The following is a 23,204-nucleotide window of genomic DNA, read 5'->3' as shown; positions in this document are numbered from 1 at the left end:
GGATTTAATCAAAGCGGAGAACACTAAAATCTGAGCCAACTTTAAAGCCCATTTTTACCAAAGCAGTTGATCTTCCATAGAAGAATTTAGCCATTTAAAGTTGAGAAATTATTTGCTTTTTGAATAACAGTGGAACGAAATCCTGAAAATGGGGGCCGAGTTCCTTTTTTATTTAGTGAAGAGCCTGCACGCAGAGGATATTCCTGATGTCCATCACTGTAACAATAAATGTAGCACAGCAATTGGCAGAACTCCCGTAGCAGTTCGGATTCACAGCACACTGGCAGTTCGGCCAAAGGCTGCCCAGGGTGCTGCAGTCACTGTGTCACCAACACTCCATGGCCATTCTCAGCCAGCTCTTCTCTGACTGCTGCACCAGGCTCCAGGTGTCTGAGCCTTTCCCCCACACATTTCTGCTCCTAAGACACTAATTCATGCAGCTCTGCAGCAGATTATCAAACTGCTACCTTTTCAGCATTCCAGTTTTCAGGCATCTGATGGAACACTGCAGGGTTTTTTCTGTAATACAAATCCAGGTTGTGTGCTATACTTGGTATAAGTGCAACATCTGGGGTACCTTGACCTGCTTTCACTGTGCATGTCCACAGGAATATTCTCTATTCACTGTTTTGTTGTCTCAATATCAGATCTGATGCATGGTTTACAAAGAACAGATCATACAAGTGCTTACTGATTTAACACATCACACATTTGCAGATTTGCCGATCTCTTCATAACTGCTTTCTTTAACTTTCACCACACTGCAGTTATTTTCGCTTTGGAATTTTAACCTGCCTAGTTTTTTGCACCTCCATAGGAGACAGAAGATAACTGCCTCCTGTCATAAAGCAGAAATCAATAACCATGCCATTCCAGATGGATGCATAATGATGATCTTCAAGAACATATTGGACATTGTGATTTAACAATCTCCCCTTGGCTGGTAAATGAAGTGCTTTCCTTTTGTTGCTTAGAGCTTTCCTCAGTGCTTACTAAAATTACTCCTGTTGTAATTCAAACACCTGCTCATTATTTGCACATAGAGAGGTTTAATCCCTTCCCACCTTTCATTTCTCTGAAAGCTGTAGTCCCATAGACCAAAACTATCTTTTTGTCTCTGGACAAATTTGGCATCAATTCCTGCAACCTTTCTTCACAAGATGTTCCCTGGAAGTTCCATGTAGCCTTTGCCTTTCTCAACAGCACAACATTGTAGGTACCTCTTCAACCCTTCATCCTCTGTCAATCCCAGTCCCTCTGCACAAGCCCCATCAAGCAGATAACCCCTGCTTCAACTCAGGCAGGTGAAACAAAAGAAGCTGAGCAGATCAGTCTATGAAATCACTCCCCTATCGAATCTCAGCTGCACATATATGGATTTTTACAACATATTAGGTGTCCTCTCCAGGCTGTGCTCTTAGCACAGCTCTGCTTAGACAGTTTGTACACATCATTCTCCAGGAGACACAGCTTCATTTCAAGGTGTCAATAGTATGGGATAGTCAAAGAACACATCCATAGACTGCAGAGACAGGTGGGTGTTCTAAGCAATGTATAGCACACTTCGTAGACACACCAGAAAAAAATCAATTATATTGAAGTGAAAAACAGGAAGCATTGAGATATTTTGCCTTAGAAGTGAATATGTAATAATAAACTTTTTTAAAAAAACATATGTTGTAAGTACGATTTCAGAAACAGACTAAAGAGTAATGCAATTATTATTAATTAGAGAGACTGAAATCTTCAGAGTCCCTGACTATAGGACAATTTCACCTGTGGAAAAAATATAATTGCAATTTCTTGCCAGTATCTGTCATGGGCATTTAGACTTCTCTAAATGAAACATGTATCACTTCCCTCTCCACAAGCAAAAGACTGGGATGAAGCAGTTTGGCCAAGAATGCATGGAGAAGTTTACCCATCAGTTTAAAAGTGAATCAGATCTGAAATCCAGAGAACCCAGCTTCCTTATAAAATGCTAAATAATGAAGATCTTGGACAAGAGCATGCACACACAGTTCTAACAGTGTATAATATTCGGTTTTTCCAGATGTTTAATGTCTGCAAACTCCAGATTTTGGCCAACAAGCATTTCTAGAAGATGCAGCCTGGGAAAAATTTTTTTTACTTCTTATCTGACAGCACACTGAATCATAGTTTCCATTAAGTCTGATGAAAAAGTTTGTAAGAATGTATCTGTGCTTTGTGTTATTGAAGTCAACACTTTCTTAATATTTTCACGTGAAAACCCAGCTTAATGGAAAATTCACTGGTTGAGGAAAAAAAAGAATCTTTAACTCCTTCAAGATAAAAAGTTTTGCCCACTGCAGGCCTTGGGGAAAAAAACCCGAAGTTTTCTGGAGCTTTAAGTCTGCCCCTTTTATAGTTGATGTACTTCTTAGCCTTTGAAATAGAGTGCACATTTAGCTTTCTCTGAAACTCCACAGCTTTCAGCAGCATCTGATGGAAGTCTTGCAACTCACTAAGCTCACATGCAGTTACAACTGAGCTCCCCAAACATTCAGGGTGGAACAGGATCTTTTCTATAAAGAAAATGTGGGCTATCATTACATCTGTGCTGGTTTTTACAGCACTGCTCTAGTCAGCGTGGGACCCAGTGGAAAGTTGGAGATGGACTGGATCTTTGAACTAGACCTCAAAGTATGTTAGCAATATATGTTATTATTACACTTGAGAGCATATTCTGCTTCCTGCATGCTGTGCCTGCCACAGCTGTGTCTGTCTGTCAGCCACTAGGGCAATTATTGGGGTCACTGCTGTTTGCAGAACATCCTTTTCCCTTGTCTCCTGCAGTGCCTATATGTGTTTATTTCAATAAGAGTCATCAAGGACAAAAGTAAACAGCATTTTCTGGTTTTATGTACGGAAAACAGAGCCATTAGGAGACTGTCATAATTCAAAGTATTTAGCAGCAAAGCAGCAGCTGGAGAAAAATGCATATACACACAGACACAAATATTCAATTCCAAATAAAAAATAGGCAGTTCTCTCACAAGTAAAAATCACAAGGAAATTCTGATTTGTATTGAACTAATCAGCAGGAGTTTATATTGAATTCATCTGAATAGGAGTTTTGTGCAAATTGGAAATACTGAAAATGTTGAAGTAAGTGTATTGAGGTGAATCTACAGAAGTGTCTCAGTATAATGAAGTAAAATGCAACAATGATTTTTGGAGATCTTAACACATAAGAGAAAAACATTCTAAAGAGATTCTTTTTCTGGCCAAAGGAAAAAACTGTCATTATTTCTTCCTATTTTATAGGCATGCAGTCAGGATAGATTTTGACAAACAAGCATCCCAAACGAATTTGGTCAAGTGTAGTAGAGCAAAGGGAGCACAGCATGGTTTAAATGTATTGCACTAACTAGCACAGGCATCCTTTTCAGTTTTGTTTTTCAGTCAGCTGCAGAAACTATAACTGGAAATGATGCCCAAGTCTGTCAGATGTCACCCAGAGGGGAGAAGAGCAAGAGAAAAGTCACTGATGCTTGCAGCCTTTTGTTTAGTCAAACAACTGAATTACCGTGAGATTAGTATCAGTGAGCCAGGCTTTAGCAATTTATCCTTTGCATTCTGATGCTGTGCTAGAAGCTGTGCTGAAAATCAGGTAAAAGCTAAAACCCCCCTTTGCACAGGGTTTCAGCTTTGCACTGATAATAGTTACTAACTCCTCAGGCATTGCAGCATTTGCCAGAATAATGCTACCACTGCCTCACTGCTGGCTTCAATACAGGCTTCAAAAGGCAACATCTGTTCTGCCCCATGGATACACCATAAATGCTTTTAAATTGAGACTTCAAAATTCATAAACTGGCTTGAAAATGCAATTAATTTCCTAGTTATTATTTTCCTAAGTATGTCTTCTTACTTCAAACTTCCTAAGTGCAGCCCCTAAAATTTTTGTTTTGAGAGGACAAGGGAAAAATAAATTATGTGGATCAATACAAACTTACCTGTTCAATCAATTAAGAAGGATTATAAAGTATTTTTAACCACACTGGTTATTAAATATTTCCATGATTGTTGATATCTATTTATGCAACATAAACTAGCCTTTTCATACCAAAGGCTAGATACATCTAGATAGTTACTTCAAAACTTCTATGCAAGCTCCCTACTTTTAGTTTTCAGGTTTTTTCCTGGATGTATTTAAGGTTATGGTCTGTTTGAAAGATTACTAGGAGGAAGAAGGGAGTAATAACAAAAGGAGGAAATGTTTTCACATACCAAGCATGTTCAAAGTTTAAACTGGGATATATCAGGCTGCTCACATCCGATTACCCTGGATGTACCAAGTTCACACTCATTACATTTCAAAATAATTTTAAAGAAGTATCCTCTTCATACACACATTGTTCATGATTCATGGATATCCACTGGGTTGCTTTACAGCTCACTATTTTTTATGCATCTGGTAAGTTCAGATAATAGACAATATGCTGAGGCATAGAGCTCCTGGCATTGAGCAGCTACTGTTTGAAATTGGCCATAAAACTCCAATACACATAAAACATTCAGAATTAATTTTGTTTCTTTTTTTTTTTTATTCTGCCATTTCAACTTGAAAATAGTCTCCAAAAGCATTTCCAAAACTCATACGAAAAAGCGAAGTGCTGTAAAAATGTGTGGTAAACTAAAGGTCAATTGTGCTCATCACCTCCTGCCCAGGATTTTACTTCTGTCTACTCAGTTTACCCTACACTCTGAATAGTGACAGTTTTGGAAGGTGCTGCAGTGAGAAAAAATTCAAGCAGCAAATACAAATGAATAAAATTGAAGAGCTGTAAGAAGAAGAGAATCTTAAGGATATTTCTGTAAACAGACAACTTTCTGCTCTTCATTTCAGTACAAGCAGGCACAACACACTGAAAGGTGAACCTATCTGTCCAACAAGGTCTAATTGAAGACAGGTTCATAACTATGAGAGGAATGGTTCCCAAAAGTCAGTGTAAATAATTTATGTACTTGAAAACACATAACTTACACAAAGTAGTGTTTAAGAAGCAAAACAGTGCACCCAATTTCAGCCACCTGAAGGCAAAACAAGTGAAGCATCACTTTGACCCTGGTTATTCATATGATGCATCCATTTTCAACATCTGTGTCTTCTGGACTCCAGGACAGGTAGTCTAAGAAGGATCATGACTTGGAAGAACAAGCCCACAAAGTTTGCAGAAACACCATATATTTGGGAATGTAACTTCAGTGATAACAGTTTGGTATTGGCTTTCAGGCAGCAGTCCTGCAGACACTTTGTGCACATGCAACTGCTCCTGTTACCATCTGTACAGCCATGTCTGTCTCCTTTCTGTCTGCAGAAAAAGAAGCAAAGGCAGATATGAAGACATGAACAGGGATGAGCCCTGACTATTGAAAACCATCTCCATGATCATGTTCACCATCACAGTCATTATAAATGTAGTAAACATGCCACATTAACTTAGCATACATTTGCAGTAGTTTAGAGCTTTCAGTACCTAAATGGAAATTTAAATTATCGCCCATCTTCCTTCTGCTTCAGTAAATTCAAAGGCACTTGCCTGCCTTTTTCTGGAGAGAAGGAATATAAAAATGCATTCAGCTTTTCTAATGGGCAACAAGTGGTAGCAAACTTATAACGAAGACTAGCTTGAGCTACACACTTCCATTAGCACTAAAGAGTTGTTGCCATCTGAGGTTTTGGCCAATATTATCTCCACTAAGCTATTAGTCACTGCTGCCTTAGGCAGATAACTATTGTTTTCAATATTTACCCTATTTAAGCTCTAAATATCAAAGTAGGTAGACGTGATGCCATAAACCAAGAGGTTTCCCCGAATACATTTGTTTTTCCATGTGCATGTTATTACAAATTTTTAACATTTCAAAACCTAAGCAATCTAAAGGTAGTTCTTACTCTCAGAAATCTTGCTAAACTTTTCCAGTAAGGATATGCTTAATAACACATAATAATTTGCAAACTGTTTCAGAGGAACATTTAGGTTTTTTTATGAAACAGATCCATGAGATTTTGAAATTTATATGTATTTATATATGTGTGTTCATTACGCACATATAGCAATTATAGTAATAAACTATATAGTTTATATATTTATTATATATAAATTAAATAGTTATAAAATACTGTACTAGCTTAGCCAGGCATTGCTTCATAACATGTAAGGACTTCAAAAATTGCTGAAGAGATTAGAAAAGCATTTAGAAATTCCTTGGGTGACCTAAGCTAGTAGTAGTCATAGGTCACCTTTGCAGTCTTGGGTCATTCTGTCAATACCTCAGAACGATTTAAAGTGTTTTTGGATGTGTCTCAGTTGGGACCACACTTCACATTCCCCTGCCACCTTTATCCCTTCAGCAGCCATTCAGATGGCTGTGTGCAAAACTGACACTAAAGACAGGTAATGAAAAGGTTGGAGAATAGATGAGAGTCTGCTTCTGTTCATTGGGCATCATTGCTTGTGCTGATGGATAGGAAGTAAAAAGAAAACACACTTTTGGAAACATTTGAAAGTTTTTAAGGACGCCAGTGAAGCCATTCTTCCTGCGTTAAAGAACTTTCCTCTTCTTGGGAGAGATTTCAGTGAAGTATAATTCCACTTCCCTTGCTTTAGTGCCAACAGTAAACCCAACATTATGCATTGTTAACACAGCAATTACACTTTCCACGAGATGAAGCAGCCTGCCATCATCTGGAGCTCTGTGCCATCTGCGGGGCCAGCTGACAGCGCGGCCACCTGGGAGCAGCGAGGCCGCGCCCGACCGCGCCAGCGCCAAGAACAAACTCTGTCAAACCATCCTCAGAGCTGCACTGAAAACATTTCTGTCAATTAAAACATAACCCTGAATGCGCACTCATTTAAAACAAGAAATGAATTATTCATACTTCCAACATTCCTTTTTCCAGACCCTTTGTCTCTTCTCATCTAGAATGGGTGGAAGCGCCTCGACTCCCAAGTGAAACGCGGCCTTGCATGCAGTTATTCTTTTGGTGTTCCTCATGGTAAATAAGATTTTTGAAATGACCTGCATGATTTAGGAACAGAAACCACATCTGAAATTTAAACAGGCACACAGAGCCTGGAACAATTATATATTCTGGGTTATTATGTGCCTTGTCAAAAACAGTTCTGGGAAATAACAATAATGCATCAAAAAAAGTTTTGCCCCACCTTGAATCCCTCCCCAACTTGACAATCTTCACGTCAATAACCAAAAATTAACGTACTGAGAAGTTTTGAATCTTGCTGTAAGACAGTTTGACATTTCTGTATTTTTTAATAACTGCAAGAAAAATTATCATCACAGCTACTTCCCAGTAGGATAAATCAATTAGAAACTAAAAATACAAAATCAGATTCAGAATTTATCAACTGATGCCTCTGTGGAACCCACACACTCTGCAGCATAAGCTGCTATTAGGCATGTTCTGGTAAAGCAACTAGATTTCTCTGCATGTACTTCAGCTGACAATATAGCTTCTTTTTTATGTCTTCCTATACAAGTTCTGCACAAGACTAAAAAAAATTACACTGTGAATAGCTTTCAGCTGGAAAATTCTCTGATGTGTGAAGAAAACATTGTTCAACCTTAGGTTCCCTCTAGTTCACAACAAAATTTATACTTTAGATTTTTAAAAACTATGCTATGACTGCATTTCATCAGAGCAAGAAAAGAAATCTGTTAGGACACTCTTGGGCAATGCCACTGGAGATTTATGCCTTATCTAAAAGCCATTACAGCATAGGAACAATCACCTTCTTGAAGACTGAATACTGTAATAAATTGATTTTGGAGCCACCAAAGTGACTTAGAAATTTTAAGGTATAGGAGCAGTGATGGTTCAAGCTATCTGTACTGAAGAAGTACAGTCTGTACTTATGAAATAGTTGTGCACAATGATTCTTTGCCCCAGACTACTTCCAACTGATTAACATCAGCAAAACTACTCTTACTTTTCAAGCTTTACTGCAGACCATCTAATTATTTTATTCATCCCAGTAAGTAAGGCTCTTCTAAAAGCCTCCAAAACATCTCAACTCTGACTGTGCAGCTTAAACGAATACCAGGAATTATCACTACAAATTAAGCGCTTGTGAAAGCAATATTTCAGAACCAGGAAGGTTGGAATTACATTACAGAGAGAGCTCTATACTGGGACAGGAATAGTGTAATATTAAATTAAGGGAATATAAAAGAAGTGGTAGAGGCTTACTTAGTAAAAATAAATCACCAAGAAGAAACCAAGCTATGGTAATAACAGTTTTGTCTGCATACTTGCAGCTTCATTAGGAGTTTAGTGAACACAATATTGCTCATGATTTACTGTTTCCCCTAGGGAGCAGAAATTAAATATTAGAGCATCATCTTTCTCCCAGTGTCATTGACATGTGCAGATACTTCTCTTGGCTGAAGGGATAACTGTTGCTGCAGAACTCACTGCAGCAGTTTCATGTAAGGATATCTGCTGACCTCTTGCACTCCCCGCTGATTCTCAGTGAGGTGTCCTAAGAAAACTTTTTTAGCCCTGAGCTCTAAGACCCCAAGGCCAACAAAGAGAGGAAACCTGTATCTCTTATACACAGCAGCCCTGCAAAACAGAGCTTGCACTCTTTTCAAGGAAGAATATTTCAATCTTTACAAAGCTGTGTGAATAAAGCTTCTGTGAAATGACTTATTTTCTTATTACATGGATTTCTTTTCCTGGCATGTTACTGTGATTAAAGTTCCTTAAAAAAAAAAAAACAACAACAAAGAAGCACCACCGCCAAAAAAAGCAAGCAAACGAGCCCACATTATATAAGAGCAGTGAGCTGAGTCAGGGGAGGTTTAGATTAGCTACTATGATAAATTTCTTTTCCCAGAGGGTGGCTGGACACTGGAACAGGGTCCACAGGGAAGACTGCCAGAGCTGAAGAAGCTTTTGGACAATGCTGAGGTGTATGGTGTGAGTCTGGGGGCTGTCCTGTGCAGGGCCAGGAGCTGGACTTGTATGATCTTTGTTATTCTTTCCAACTCAGGACTGGATTCATCTCACCACCTGTCTCATTTTTCAGTCTGCCTTCTATCATAGGCTCAAATAATAACTTTTATAACCTGCTGGAACGAGCTGATGACTGCAGTGCACTCTGCCTGACACATCCATGGCTCAGTGCTCTTGGAGACAGCCTTAGGGACCTGCAGGGTCCTCTGCTCCGAGCCCACTGAGGTACACCAAGAGCTTATTTTAGGAGCAAAATGTTTCCATTTAAGCAGTTATTATCCCAGAAATCTTTCTGCTCAATGACTCCCTTGAATACCGGAGGTGCTAGCTGAAATGCTTTAACCTGATGTTTTCACTCCAAGAAAAATTGTTCAATATATAGTGTAGAGGGGAAAAGGACCACTACAATGGATGAATAGTTGTGATTATTCTTTGCTTTTTTTCTTTTTTTTATTAAGGGGTTTATAGAAGTGTGAGATGAGTACTTTAGAAAGCAAGGGGTGAAAAGATAATCTAATGATGTTGCCAAATACCAATCTCTTGATTGCAGACTTACTCTGTGTATTAACAAGAGTCTCAACCATAAGACAATGTTCAGAGAGCATTCAGTTTTAGTGTGATACAAAATACACAATGAGCAAAATTTAGAGACCTCAGTCTTCTAATATATTCACTAATATTGACATTTCCCATAATACTTGTTCCACCAGCACTGGGTTTACTTTCCCAATAAATAGCTTTTGTGATCCTAATCTTTCTTTGGCACCATATTCAGACAAGCAAGAGTGCTCAGTTATTATAAAGAGAGGACTGTAGTCTTTGGCAGAAATTAATCATTATATTAAACATTTTCTCAATTTCTAAATCAAGAATAAGGTATATAACAAGGCAAGTGTCAAAGAAGCATGAAACACCAATGAAGTTTAAAAAAAATTCTTTAGAAGTTATTGATATCTGGCCTTTTACTGTGTAATTGAAAAATCTAAATTGTTCATTGACCTTGACTGGTTTGGGCACAGATACATTAAGAATATCCACTTAAGTTCGGTTTGGTGAATTTTTATCACTGACAACTATGGTGAGAAGAAATCACTGGGGAAACTTAAAAAGAGGTAGGGAGATGCTAATGAAAAATAAGAAGCCATTAGATATTTTCATAGATTACGTTTTACATTGTAAATAAAGTATTCCCAATGCAGAGTACCAGATGAAAATCACATTACAGCCAGGTCCACAAATTCCATTAATTAAGGCTATCATTACTTTACATTAGTAGTCTCTTTTCAGAGAAATAAATACTTGGATAATGGATGAGAATAGCCTTAAATTACACTGAAGGTTTTTTAATAGACCAATAGTGATTCGTAATAGTAATTAAATTTTAAAGAAAAACACGCTGCATTTTACAACTAGATGGCACTGTCCAAATAAACTGTTCTGTTCATGCTCATTTATCTGCTCATTAAACTGAGTTTTCTGTTTAAGCAATTAGTTATATTTAGAATAACAGTTGCCAATCTGTTGCCAAGAAGAATTTAAAATAGGGGTATTTTTTGTAAAAAAGATCCTTTGCTAAAACAAAGCTGCAAACAAATTTTCTCTAATTTAAAGTATTGACAGAAATTCCAGCCTAACAAAACTCAATGGCAAAATTCCCAGGTGACTCAGGCAAATATGGGGTTTGATTCATGATGCCAGCATTCCTTAGTGGGATTATATAAATTTCCCCAAATTCTGGCTTCTTTTAGTATCTCTCCCCATCATACTAGCAGAAATAAATAAAGTATAACGTACAGAGCAAGGAAAGGATCGATATTGTCCACAGTATAGGGGAGTCTGGTCATGTTGTCTCTCCAGCAGAAGTAAGCAAGGGTTCCAGGTGCTTTACTGGCAGTAATTCCCTGCCTTATGGGAACTGATTGTTAGCAAGAGAGAAGACAACATAATGAATGAACCACCAGAGAGTCAACTTCCAAAAGCCTTCAAGCAGTGATCTGCACATTGGGATGGGATTAAAGAAAAGCTGGCACTTCTGAAAGGGCTGAAGTTAGCTCATGTTAGAGGTGTTTTTGAAGGATTTAAAGTTATTTTTCATGCTTTTCTTATGTTTTATTTACATATGCACTTATGTATCATTTAAATTAATGCCTAGTGAGTAATACAGCAAATATAAAGGACAGCATTTGGTGCCTACACACAGGACTTGGGAGAGCATTCAAGAGTAGATAGTGCTCCTCAGAGGCACGCTGGCTGGCTTGTTTTGTGTCCATCCTGTTAAACTGGGAACTTATATATCCTTTATTAGCTTCCAACTTCTGTGCTTCAAACCACAAAATGCACTGAGAGAACTTGTCATTACAGCTACTGATATGCTAAAAAAAGTTAAACTCCATTAAATATTAAAAACTTTAAAAAAAAAATCAGCACAAAGCCTATGCAAGTAAATAATTGCCTCAATCCAATCTGTGTTGCTTGCTTAACTTCATCTCCTGCCACAAGCCTGCTGCAGAGATACACAAACCAGATTCCCAAAAAAAAGAGACAAACAAATGGGTTTTGTTAACAGAAGCCCCTGCAGAAGCAGGGAAGTGCCCATTGCATGTGGTCACTACCCTTGTAGGAGAGAACAGGGGCACAGTGCACCTAATTCAGTGAGTTGAAGCAAGCAGGGGAAAACATACAAGGAGTTGTACTGGTGCAGTTATAGCTGTATGATAAATTCATTTGCTCCACAGACAAGTAGGTATTGGTCAATTTTGAGCAGACAACCCTTGCTCACCATAATCCTGCACTGATCACTGCCAGTGGCAAGCTCCCCAAAAACACGGGGCTGCTTTTTCCAAAGAGGAAAGCAGGAATAGTGCTATCCCCACATACATGGCAGTCCTTTGAGTGAAGCAGTCATGCATTATTGACAGAGATACAAGTTCAGTTCCTTCCTGCATTTGGCTGGATTTTGTCCCACACCTTGCTTATCCTAGAAATGCCCTGAATGCAGGAATGGAGTAAGGTGTTCTGGCAAAGTATCCTTTCAGTATCCATGCTTTGCCTTTATGCTTGCTTACCTTCTCCAAACATACACAATATAGTTTAATGAGAAATGTTTCTCCTGTACACAGGCCAAGGTCTGTAGAGAAAAAAAATCAAGTAATAAAATTACTGGAGCAGAGAATAAAAGCTCTGTGTCCTAGCTGAAGAGCACATCCTTGCCAGCAGGCTGAAAAGCTATTCTTTTCTGGTTCCATCTTATTGCCTATTTAATTTTTTTGTACAAGATAGGACAGGTCTAACAGGAAGGTAGAGCATCCTCTCAGGCAGTGGAAGAACAGGATTTCAAGTCTCCCACTTGTCAGGCAGTCACCTTCACTACCAGATTATTATAAAACAGAGCAGACCATTCCTCCAGCATAACAAACACAGATCTTAGTTGTCTTTTCTTGCAAATGCAATGACATAAATTGTCCCACACATTGTGAAATGTATTTTTCACACTAGCTCTGGACACATACGTAGATTGATTAAAATCTACTTTGAGTGACTGCCTTTGATTCCTTTTTCTTCATCCACAACAGACCTAGGGGTGGTGATGGGATTGGAAAATAAATTAATTTATTCCCATGGGCTCACTCACAGGACCTAAACAGATTTCCCAGTTGGGTCTGCTGAGGTCTCACAGGAGAGCTGTGAGCCAAGGACTGCGAGTGCAGTGAATACAATTTTATGTGAAAGAACAGACACAAGCCTGTGAGCTAAAGAGTTCTGTCCACACAGAGGCTACACAAAGGCTCAAAGAACAGCTTGCCCTCTACCAGACAAATCACATCACACTGCTTTGGTTCACTAATCCTTTTACAAACCACATGCTTTCAAATGCAAACACAGTGAATGTTTTAGGAGAACTTTACGAGAAGTATCCATAAACTAAATACTTCAAAATATTATGCAGATTTCAAAATTACTTGATTTTGATTGACTAATCTCTATATACTATGATTGCTGTCTTGATTGGAATTCAGCTTTTCCAACCTCGTCTATTTTAGCAAATCCATATATTTATTTTCATTAACAAAGATTCTGGAGCATTTTCTTTTGTTGTGATTGCTGTGGTTTTTTTTCTCCTTTAAAATCAGTTTAAAAAAAAATAAGTGCTGTCCAAGATCAGTAAAACTTTTATGTGACTGTGTTTAAAATGAGACATGGTCATATTGAGACTGACAACTCCTGCAACACATTCACAGTTTGGAAAGCATCTGAAAGATTTTATTTAACAAGAGTGAATTTTCACTCCATGCTTGCTTCTGCTTACAGCTGAATTCTGAAGCTCAGCTGAGGCTCTTTGGCTCAGCTCTTCTCAGAAAGAAAAGTGTGTTACTCTAGAAAAACTGTTTTCAAATTACTCTCTCTTTCTTGGAAAGAAGACAAAGGAGAAATTTCAGGGTTGCCTCCCTTCCTTTATTTGGTAGGAAATATCAACAAACATGGGAAAATATATAAAAAACATGGATCATTATCAAAAAGAAATGTCTACTCAGATCAAATCTTTCTGTGTCAGCTACTTAAAGTCACATTAGAGATGCTTCATTTTCTGTACAATAACCACATCACACTGGTGAGGTAGAAAGACAGCAGTTAGAAAATAACATTCCAGATGCCAATTCAAAAGGGGAGAATATACACATGTAAGGAAAAACCGATTAAATAAAAACTAGGAAAAATAGAAAAGTGGTCCATTCTCACCAATTTGAAATATTACACATGACACTGAACAAATTAGTCACAGAATTCAAACGAAATTTTTTTTCAAGAGCTTTTAAAAACCATCTCAACCATCTGTTATCATTATGTGATCACTTAAGCTGTGGAAAATCCTTCCAGAAGAGTTTTGCTACATGGAAATTAAATTCTAAGTGGTATTTTAATTTTCACAGACTATCTGATTCTAACAGGAATAAAGTTGTCACTGAACTAATTAGTTTTTGGGTTTTTTGTTTGTTTCCTTTGCTTTTAGTTTTGCTATTAACACTTCAGTCTTTTCCCTTCCAGAAGCTGAGGAAAGTTTTCATAACATTTGCACAACAGGTCTGCAAAAGACCACGGCAAATTAAGTGCAAAAAGGCTTTTTGGATGACACCAATAATGACACGGAACAAAGCAGCCAAGAAGGCAAACAGAACACTGATTGTGGAAGTGAAACTTGTGTGAACAAAATGACAGACTTGTATTTATTAACACTTGTTTACACTTGGAATGTTATCAGAACAGTTATCCCAGAATAACAGCTTTGACTGAAACCCAAATGACTGCTCCAGAACAATTACCAAGAGGGTTTCTTCAGCATTGGAACTAGCTAAGAATGATAAAGGAGATACACTATTAAAATTTATTTTCTTTTTAATTCAGCGAATGCATTTGCACATCTCCCAGTGCATGATCCCCATCCTAATTCTATCCTAAAATGCACTGTGGTCTGTGATATGGATTCTGCAGAGCACAGGGTCCAAGCACTGCAGCCAAGGAGGCAAGAATAACACACCTTCTGTACCATAGCAATTTATGGCATCATCTCCAGACAAAAATCAGGGATGCACCAAGCAAGCAAAGGTTCCACAGTAAATGAATCTGACCCTTGAAAAGACAGGTAAAGAGTCAAGAGTAGAGAAAATTGGGGCTCATTGTCTAATCTGGAAATCCTGACTTGTTATCACAGAGTCAAACAAAGCACATTGAAATGGCCCTTGGGGGATGTCACCTGCATGAGGACTCATTAGCTCTGTCACAACTTGTCTGCAGCCCATGTCTCTGTTCCCAGAGAGGTGTCCAGACAGGGCTCTGGGATTCCATAATTGATTGCAGAAACCGTAAGAGAAGGAAGGCAGAATTTCATCAACAAATATCAGGATATCCATGCTAAATTTAGAATTTCAAAATTATTTAAGCACGAATACAAGTCTACTTAATAGATTTACAGAGCCAACAAAGCTTCTCTCATGTCCTCACTGAGGTCTTGACCTACTTTTAATATAAATATTAATGTTCCAGTCTAGTGGTAATAGGCAGGCAGGTTATTTCAGGCTTCAAGGCCAGGCTGAATTTGTCTGAGGCACTGGTGGAAGCCAGCTGGCAATCTCCCTTGTCCATTGTGCTTCCCTTTGCAGTTCTCTTTTACAGAGGGGGATAAAAAATAAAATAAATAAAAAAAATATATATATAGTTTAATACTTGTCTAATCAAGTATCTTGTCTTTGCTTCTCTCCAAAGCAGTGAATTACAAAAAAATCGAGCTCAGTGCTACAGGAACAGACCAATACTATCACTCAGCAGTGTCCTGAGTAACTGGGGCCACTGCTGCTGAAAACAGAAAGAACAGAGGCAAAGTAAGCATAAATGCTTGAGTATCTCTCTGATTTTGTGTGCCCATTTGTTTGGTTCACACATGAGGCTGCTCTTGCTCTAACAAAATTTTCTCCAGGTGGAACCTACACATTTTAGAGGCGCAGCCTTGGAAAGGTGTGGAGCATTGTGCAGTTGGGGTTGAAAAACAGAAACAAATCTCCCAGCAACAAAAGTAGAAATAATCTGCAGTTATGTCAGGCCAAAATTTAAAATGGAAAAGCAATAAGAGATACTTTATTTTTGTGGTCTCAATGGAAATAATTGAACACTAGCATAGAAAGTACATTCTCAGAAAAAAACCCAAAAACATTGGAAAACTAAAAAGTTCATGAGAAAACATTAATCTGATAAAGCATAGCTATGAAAAGTAGTTTAAAAATTTACAACTAAGAGAGAAGTGAATGTATTTTGGAAGAGACTGGTATATTCTGTTTAGAGGGAAAGGGCATGATTGGGGTCAGCACAGTAAAGATTCACATTTTATCCCATTTTTCCACTCTCACATCCGCTTTACTACATTGTCTCTTTAGTTCTCTTTAAAGGTAAACTTCTATACAAGTCCAACTACGTTTTTACTGCCTTTTACTGTTACTTTTCATTTCTATGCCAAGAGTGGAAAAGCCTCAACCACAAACAGAACTCTATTGTGTGAGGCACCACAGATAGAACAGCAGGTAATATATAAGTGCTCCCAGTACAAGATATGGGAGGAACAGCATAGAAATAAAGGAACCCAGAGCAGCAAACACAATGAAAAATGACACATCCAAGACAGAAGTTTGCTAGGGGCTAGATATGGCTGAGAGGTATGATCATGGGAAATGAATACAACTGAGTGGAATCAGGGAGACAGGGCAACACCAAGTGAAGCCAAGGTGAAATGTTAAACTCCTGGCAGTTCTTCAGCTCATAAACATATGGGCTGTAAAACTGCAAATAGTGACTGTAAAGCCTGATTACATACAGAAACTAAATCTGTGTTGATACAGAGTTCACATGAATCTCACCTCACTCCACATCAATGTGAGCTCACCTCTGCTGAGCTGCCACTGCCAGAGCCCCCTGATGTGTCTATCACAGCATCTGTGATTGCTTGGTGAATTTGTTCAAACTCGGAATCTTAGAGAAACAATTTAAACATCAATATAACAATTATTTTTGCTAGACTTTTCACAATTTTTCCCTTATGAAGACTGTTTTCTTATCTGAAGTGAACTGCCTGCCTCTCACTGTTACAGCTGTAGAACTGTAAACAGATTATAGTCTATACTACTAAATAGAGACAAAGAATCATTTGCACCTAAATTCTGAAACCCCAAACATTGTTGTTGTGTCTTTGCTGAGAAAAATACAAAATAAAATAAAGAATGAAAAATAAAAACCCTACACACAAACAAGAGCTAGAGAATGGAAATGGTGATTAAACTATTTTCTATGCCAATTTTAAAGCTTGAATAAGAATGGCAAAAAAAATTCTTCCTGCAATCAACCTGCTATTCTACAGCTCCCTGTGGAGGGACTGGAATAATCCAACTAGTTTCACATCTGTGAGCAAGACCTGCTTGCCTGCATTAGCCTTTCCTCAGAAATAACAGTTATCAGACAAGTCAGGAAAAAGGCATCTAAGGACATCAGTTTTGCTCTGCCTACTTGGTACATAAATTGTTATTTATGTTTGGTGCTTCTTATTTCAATGGAATGCCATCTACATGAAGTTACTGTCCACCCTGACAAAGGAAGAAAGCTCTATAACTTACCAGGATTAACTGCTTTTCAAACACATGCACAAAAATGAGTAAGAGGAAAAGGCCAGATCATTCTCATGCAGAACACACTGAGGCTGGAATATAAAGCAAGGAGGCAAAACAGAAAGCAAAGTAACAAGCTACTTTTGAACCAAAGAAATAATTTGGAAGACCAGATTTGCAACAGCTAACTCTGAAGCTTGTTTCTCTTGCTTATGATAAACTAAACTTGCCCAGGATTACCTTATTAAGGAGCACAAACTCAGCTGAACCCTTCAGAGTTACTATTTTGCTGTTTGCTTTGGTGTTGGGTTGTTTTGTTTGACTGGTTTGGGTTTTACTGCTGCTGTTACTTTTACATATGCATTATTCAAATATCATTAAAATACCAAAGATATATATCCATGTTGAAATCCTCTAAGACTACAACTGCAAAAACTCAATTTCTTCACAATCAAAAGCATGAACAAATGGTGTTCCAAATGCCTCAGCTGAATCTGACTTAATCAAAAAACTCACTCAGTAATAGCCCTATGTAATAGAGTTTGAGGTTATCAGTTAATTTCACAGTGAGACTCAGTAGAAAAAGTACTTGAACCAGAAAAGGAAGAATTATTTTCCAGTGAGCTGTATAGAACACTGCATATCTGGACCAGATATCCAGGCATGACCAAGTGATATTTGCTATTATAATCCCATCTCCTTAGAGACAGTCCCAATAGAGCAGAAAATAACTTACTCCAAGTTAATCTTATTTAGGCAACACAGGTTAAAGTTAACTACTAATTAATCCCCCAAGAACCTTCCTTCTTCTGCTCCATGAACCGATAATCCACCATTATTTATTATTTTTCACTCAAGCAAATGAAAGGCTTATTACAAACCAGGGTGAAATACTTCATGCCAGATTTTTCCAGGACTGTACTACTGAAAGTAGTATGATACTAACTTCTCATTCTATTTTTCAGTTTTGTAATTCTTTTGAGTTTCTTTCTGATGATTTTATGAAAGTTTAAAGTCAGCCATTTTGACATTTGCTCCTGCCTTGCCACAGACCAATTACTTAGAAAGTGTTTAAAAGTTGATAATATTCTAAAATTATAATATATAATAATTATGATAGATTAAATTCGAATTAATTGTTCTGTTTGTTTTTAAACAGTATTACTACTGATTATATCTATTTTTAGATGCTCTGGCATTCAACCCAAAGCTTTCCTTAAAATCATTTTGTCTTGATGAACACCTGCTGTTACTTTTTTATATATTCATTTTGCAAATTGCAAAGCCTTATACACATGGACAGCTTTTGTCCTCAAACAGGGGAAGAGCAACAGCTGCATTCAGCCCCACAAAGGCTTTTCATTTACATCAGGAGGCACAATTGTAGAGTGCTTTACTGTTAAAAAACAAAGTGAAGCAAAGTAAAACAAAACCACCACACCATGCATTGACCAGAAAAAACAGCAAAAGCACCCCAAAACCAACTGGAAAATGTCTGCCCAAGACAAACCCATAATTAGTCTTCAAATTCAAAGGTGGAAAATACACTCCTGCATGGAAGCAAGATTTCCATTCATCAGTGAATTAGGTCCCAGAAAAAAACCAAAATAGTGTATAGACTATAATCTCCCTTATTTTTCTTTTCAAATTCTTTATATAGGTTTGACTCATTTTCCCAATATGTTTCCAAAACACTTTCTCCTGCATTGTTGGAAGGGATACAATTTTGAAACCATTTGTTCAGCTCAGCTGTGCAAATCTATTGTATTTCATTGGTTATTTTCAGCAACAGAAACATTCTGTGTTTGTCTTCATAACTCTAGATAAGAGGCTGGGAAGTATTTGGCAAAGAATATTTGTCAAGATGATGACAAGCATAGCATGATCTTTTTCCACCTCCCAACTCTTGAGCATTAAGCTTTCATCTGATATCACAGAAAATGAAAATCCCAAGTATATTTCCCATTCACTTCCAAAGGAACAACTTAATTTGCTAAAACATTGTGAGCCATCAAGTTTAACTCATAAGAGGGGACATCCTGACACTTTCCAGATGACTGTAGTAATCTGACACCAGGAAATCCCAGGTGGTAAGCATAACATTCTATTTCTGCACAAACTGTTTAGAAAATTCAGAGTTAAAGACAAAAAGGATACCTTTCAAAACAGCTCTTAAAAGCAAGATAACATTGCAGTAGCTTTGAAAATTATTTCAGTAAGCAATAGGTTAAAACTTTCTATAATCATAAAGGTGCAAAGTTTTCCTCTGCAGCATTGAGAGCCTGCTCTCCAATAGCCACAGGTACCATTGTGAAAGAGGTAAGAAGAAACTCAGAGGTGACTTTGCTGCTGCCATCCACAGCAGTGCACATCTGCATTTACTGGCCCAGCAGACCTCAGAACAGCTGATATTTAACCTGTAGGCTATGAACTATAAACACTATCCCACACTGACAGCAGGCCCAGTTTTCTCTGCCCCACGGAATACAGATGGCATCACACACTCTTCCTGAATGGAAGAGAAAGCCAGCAATAAAAAAGCCATACCAAAATTCACCCCAAAAAACTCATGCCACCACAAGACAGGTAGAAAGATATTTTTTCTTTATTCTTAAAAAAGAAGTTCATTGTAGGCAACCCAAAACAGCAGTCACAACCTCCCTCTATGTTTTTTCATAGAGAAAAACTTCAGAGACCTTTGATCTCTTGTTATATTGGTCACAGAGAATGAAGGCAGAAGGATTTAAGGCAAGGCTTAAACTTTCAGGTTTTAACACTCACTCTGAGTAGGGTCTCTTGGAATGGTTCTGTGTTTGGGTTCTTAATACAGCCAACCAAAATCAGGAGATTAGAGCAGAAATAATTTCACTGCCTCCTGAAAAGGTGTATTTCCAGGCCTATTTTAAATACAAATACTGAAAAAGTGAAATTAGTAAGTTTGTCACATTCTTCTGTGTTTTCAGCTATAGTTTCCAAGGAAATATAAAACTGTCCAGGTAAATAATGTCTCACTCAGAGCTACCAAAATGCAACAAGGGAGAGTTAGCAATGGCAAAATAAAAGCAGCTTATTTCATAGAATCACAGAATATTCTGGGTGGGAGACAAGCTTCACCAAGAGACAAAGGAAGAACAGGAGGAGAGAGATGGAAGAACAGATGACTGAACCCAACAACTGAGAAGGCAAAGGAAATGACTTAATGTAAAAAATATGGCTGGCTCAGAGGCAGAACAATAAGGCTGATCCCAAACAGCAATTGTATGACCATTTCCACCTTCCAGGAGTTCCACAGATTTGCTGAAGGCAGGCAGGAGAATATTGGCAAACCCTCTATTTTAAGATGGAGTGCCGAGACATCCAATAGTGCTTGTTGCATATGGAGGTCCATTGGTTTAATGCTTTCTTTTTCATGTTTAACTTCTCCACTCATAATGTGCTTGTTTTAAAACAGACTCTGTAGCTAGAAAACTTAATAAAAGCTGAGTCCTAATATCTTGTCATATGCTTGGAAAAAGCTCCATAGTCTCCACAGCAGAGACATTACTTCCCTCAGCTCAAGCAGCACCATTCCTTTAATTCTCAGGGGAATCAGAGGTTTGACCACTAGATTTTTTTTCCCCTTATTATTAGTATTCTGGCTCATACCTATTTCCATTACAATTCTACCAGCCTGAGAGCCAGCTGGTTCTGGACTTGTCTAAAGCAGAAAAAATTCTGTAGTAGCTTCCTATCGTCTCAGAGTGATTACTCACACAAGTTTTGGCCCTAGTACTTTACTCGTCTTTGATAGTATTCTTCCACCTCATTATCTTGCACTAATTTTCCAGTTTTCATGGATGTGGTCTGTTTGTCCTCGAAGTGATAGAGGTGTATCAAAGAGTTAACTCTCACTGCCAGGATTTAAGATTTAAAATAATGAGATGTGTAGGAGGGAGCTGAAAAGAAAGGGAGTCTGGAACAGCAATATGACAAATACTTTAGAACATCTTAGTGCAATTGATACTTAAAAATTATTAAAAATAGGTAACACAACTTATTTGCATTACTACTTTTTATAGGTATGTACAAAAATGGAAGTTTGTGATATGATTTTATGACTTATTTATTGAGTCACAGGGCCCCTCTAATAAGTACTTTAGAACAAGCTAAAAGAACAAAGTAAATGAGTATTCACATATGGTAATTATGCAAGTTAGCTCTTTGTGCTATTATCTCCTACACAAAGATGAAGCAGAGGTGGTGAAAATTTCTGTTAAGGTTAAGAATGGAAAACATTGACAAAGTGGCAAAATGTTGAAATTTCTGCATGCTGAGTATCACATCTTGGTGCCAACAATGTCACATCCCATAGTCTCTTGACAGGGCATTGGCAGCATGGGAGCAGCATGCCCCATTCAAGTGGGGCAATGTGGTGGATCAAATTACCCTGAGGTAAAAGAAATCTGAAAAGGATATTTTTAGGGTTTGTTGTTTGTTTTTTTTCCCCTGTTCCTTTCTTTCTCAGAGAAGCTGAAAATAGCTCAGCAAGAAATGTACAAACCTACCAACCTGCTGAAAATGGACACAAAGCCACGGGCTGAGTCAGAACTATGTTTGCAGTGTTACTTTTTCAGCTTGTGGGTCTTGCAGAGTAAAGTAAACAGCAATAATTTTATTGGCATGACAAAGGCACAAGTCATTACAGGGCTAAAGAAAAAAAAATAGACAAGACTCCAGTGCTTCATCTCACAAATGGTTTCATTTGCTATCTAAATAGCATAAAATTTACATATTGTAGTAAAAGTTCATCATTTACAGTCTCCTGGCTGGGGCTGGCATTCCCACCCCTTGCCATGGCATTGGAGCAATGGATTTAAAGGTGAGTTTTAGACTGATAAACACAGGACTGTGAGCACTGTTCAATACAGGAAAGATGGTATAAATTAGACAAGACAGACCAGAAATTCCAGGGCAAAAGAAAATTGAACCATCGTGTTATAAATAGATATTACTTGGCTGACAGAGCTGCTCTTACTCAACAGGGCTAAAATCCAGAGCTGTGATAGAAAGTTTCTTAATTGAAAGGTTGACATGAGTCAAGCTAATACGTTATACAATTAAACAGAACATCCTTCACAGGAAGAGGAGATGAACAACACTGCAGAGTCTCTTGCTATGACATGTCTGGAGCCCAAAGGATAAGAAAACACTTTCTACTGGCAGGCAAAGCAGCACTTCCTCACACATGCAGGGGTTCTAAGTTTGAGCATGCCTGGAAATAGCAGAGCAGAATATTTGTGAGACAAACTTACAAAGAAATGAGCTCTGGACACTGACAGGTATCATGAGATGATAATTTTATCTAACTTTACAGCCTCAGCCCTTCAGCTTCTTCCCTTTTTACCACCTCATCACTTTTTCCTGATATGCACAGGATCTTGAGCATAAGTCCCTAAGGATATGGGGTAAAGCTACTCCTGGCATGAAATAAAAATGAAGTATCTTATTTCATCACTCACTTTAATAAGATCAAAATTCCACTTTGTTTAATAAAAATTAATAAAAACTTATCAAATAAGACCCAGTCGAAAATCTGTGGTGATTGAGTTTAAATGCTAGAGTAGTCATTCCATAAACTACTCTTGTGCAAAATTGCCAGCTATTTTAGCCATGCTTCAAATTTTATTATTACTTCAGCAGTTTTCATGATACACCCCAAACTATGAATTTTTTTTATAACCAGTTAAAGTATTATACATTGAGTACAAGGTGGTTTAATTTTCTTTTATATTGCATTTTTTTAATGTAAATGAAGACCAGCAGTGTTGCTTACACCAGATTCATTAGGGAACATTACATTACTTAGGAGGAATAGAACACAAAGAGCAACTGAAGTTTTGGCCTGGCCTCTAGACTAGAAATATATCAGGCTGATAAAACTCAGTTTTGAGAATTAAATTTTAGGGAAGAATAAATGAGAAAGTTTTCAGGGGCATTACAGAGCTGTCACACCCCAAAAGCTGGCAGCTCAAGTCTCTCAGTATAAAGGTGCTGCTGAGCAGCACTTCCCTGAGCAG

Source organism: Sturnus vulgaris, chromosome 8 (assembly GCF_052056855.1).
Source record: "Sturnus vulgaris isolate bStuVul1 chromosome 8, bStuVul1.hap1, whole genome shotgun sequence".
NCBI lineage: Eukaryota > Metazoa > Chordata > Aves > Passeriformes > Sturnidae > Sturnus > Sturnus vulgaris.
Note: the sequence above shows the minus strand (reverse complement) of the source record.